Source organism: Vespula vulgaris, chromosome 7 (genome assembly GCF_905475345.1).
Source record: "Vespula vulgaris chromosome 7, iyVesVulg1.1, whole genome shotgun sequence".
In the NCBI taxonomy this organism is placed as follows: domain Eukaryota; kingdom Metazoa; phylum Arthropoda; class Insecta; order Hymenoptera; family Vespidae; genus Vespula; species Vespula vulgaris.
In genome coordinates, this window is record NC_066592.1 from 1,985,001 (window position 1) to 1,987,500 (window position 2,500).

The following is a 2,500-nucleotide window of genomic DNA, read 5'->3' on the forward strand; positions in this document are numbered from 1 at the left end:
GTCCCCACTCTTGTCCACGAATGCACTGTCCCTTGTTTTTTGTTGTTGATGTTTCTTTTTATTTTCCTTCTTTAATATCAAAGAAATAAGACGACGACGACGACACGACGACAACACGACGATTACTACGACGACGATTACGACGACAACGACAACGACAACGACGACGACGATGATCGTCTGTCGTCTTCTCGTGTGTCGCGTTTCTCCTTTCGCTTCCTGCGCCGATTGGTTAACACTTGAACACTGTACAAAACACGTGTAAGCACGACACTATTTATTATTGATACTATTATATATTAATATTATTACTACTACTATTACTACTACTATTATTATTATTATTATTATTATTATTATTATCCTATGCTCTTCTTCCTCTAAGCTATTCCTGTTTCCCGGATTTTCTATTATTTCCTTTAATTCGCACTATCAACAAGACAATATCTATAAATCTCTATATATAAGAGAGAAGAGGAGAAAAGACGCGGGCCGGGACGTCTTTGAAAAATATTACTACGTATTTATTTATTTATTTATTTATTTATTTATATACGAGAAGATACTACGCGACTATTCGTCGTTCTCTCTATCTCTATCTCTCTCTGTCTCTCTTTCTTTATTTCCTTCCTTTTTCTATTTCCCTCTCTCTCTCTCTCTCTCTCTCTTCATCAAACGTAATTTCTCACGTTCGTTTTCTCGAGAGACTTCTTCGATGAAAACGCGGCCGATTCCACGGTCTTTCTATCTTTTTCTCTCTTTCTTTCTTTCTTTCTTTCTTTCTTTTTCTCTCTCAGCCTCCTTTTCTCTTCTCTTCTCTCTCTCTCCCTCTAACAACGTTGTGTACTTGTCCTTGTCACACCGGCCGTGCCGCTATCTCTCTCTTTCTCTCGTAAGGGCGCGCGCGCGCGCGCGCCAACGAAACGACACGACACGACACGACGAGAACGACGGACGACACGACACGACACGACACGACACGACACGACACCGCGGGAGAGGTTTTCTCTCTCTTTTTCTCTCTCTCGTCGGCTTCTCGTTATTCCAACGACGACGACGACGACGAAGACGATGATCACGACGACGACGACGACGACGAGAAAGAGAGGGACAGCACGCGCACACGATCCGAGTCTCTCACGGGGACGATTCTGAAGGAGGGAATCTCCAAAGATAACTAACGCCTCTTCTTTCTTTCTTTTTTCTGTTTTCTTTCCTTTTCTTTCCTTTCGAATTCCCGAGTGCGTACGACGACGACCGTTGAAAAACTTCACGGAAATGTATATATATATATATATATATCTTTCTTGAAATAATATATATCGAGTGTGGATGTGTGTGTGTGTATCGTGTGTTTGTTTACCAGTAGCGTCTTCTATGCACACGTACGTTTCTACGCAGATATATATATATATATATATATATATATATATATATCTACGATTTAACGTACTTTCTTATATACTCCTTCGCTAATATATATGACATATATATGTATTATGGTGTACGATATATATATATACATATATATATATGTATATGTACCACTGATGAGAGAGAGACGTGTCCGGCGTTCCGTGTGGTGTTGTGTGTTACGCACGTTAGAAGACTCCGCTTCACCGCTGAGAGTGCAAGCGCGCGACTGCGGCGCTCGACGCGACTCGTGCGCCGGCCGCGTGTTTCACGATTCGGCCGCCGGCCTCGACGGTGGCGCCACCGGTCCCTCCTTCGAACGACGAGAGACCAGCCACTGACCCTGTCTCTCTCGCCCGCCTCTACTCGACGCATGAAATTTCGATGCCCCGTCCTCGTCGTTGTCGTTGTGTCGTTGTCGTTGTCGTCATCGTCGTCGTCGTTCTCTCTCTTGCTTTCTCAAAACCAACGAACGCGCTTTTTCTCGACCGAGAGAACGCCTCCACCTTTTCTTTCTCTTCACGCTCTCGCTATCTCTGTCTATCTATCTATCTATCTATCTCTTTCTTTCTTTCTTTCTTTCTTTTTGTCTGTCTTACGTTTCTCTCTCTCTCTCTCTCTCTCTCTCTCTCTCTCTCTCTCTCTCTCTCTCTCTCTCGTATTCTTTCGTTCTTTCTAATCTAACGAATAGCTCGATCTACTAGTTTTTTTTCTATATTATACACATAAATAATATCACGTTTTTATTTCAATCGCATCGACGACAACGATACGTCGAATTATCGAAACCAAGATCGTTGAAAACATTCCCACCGATAAATATAATTAACGATGCGCGTTTTAGGTTAATTTGTAGGTTAAGAAACATCTTCGATGCGGGCAGCTATTACCGAACGATAATGATCGTTTGTCTTTTGCAACGCTGTCGCACGCGCTATTATACGAAGTTTTTATACCAAGTTTTATTTATTGAAATTAGATATCGAAAGCAATTCGATCGAATACAAAAATCGAGTTAAATTTGTAAGCTAAGAAACATGTACGTATGTATCTTGCCAATACCGAATGACTTTTGTGCGATACCGAA

The 2,500-nt window shown here is 41.8% G+C and overlaps 1 protein-coding gene across 2 annotated transcripts in view; it reads right to left on the bottom strand.

The window, feature by feature from the left end:
- The window catches only part of LOC127065083 (period circadian protein), a 130,393-nt gene extending 128,682 nt beyond the window's left edge, over positions 1-1,711 (bottom strand). The window contains exon 1 of one of the 2 annotated variants that reach the window (XM_050996973.1): positions 1-1,711. This exon is cut by the window's left edge and continues 32 nt beyond it. The gene's annotated coding sequence lies outside the window, so the exon portion shown is untranslated. The other variant, XM_050996974.1, reaches the window with a different exon arrangement.
- Between the last annotated feature and the right edge of the window lie 789 nt (positions 1,712-2,500).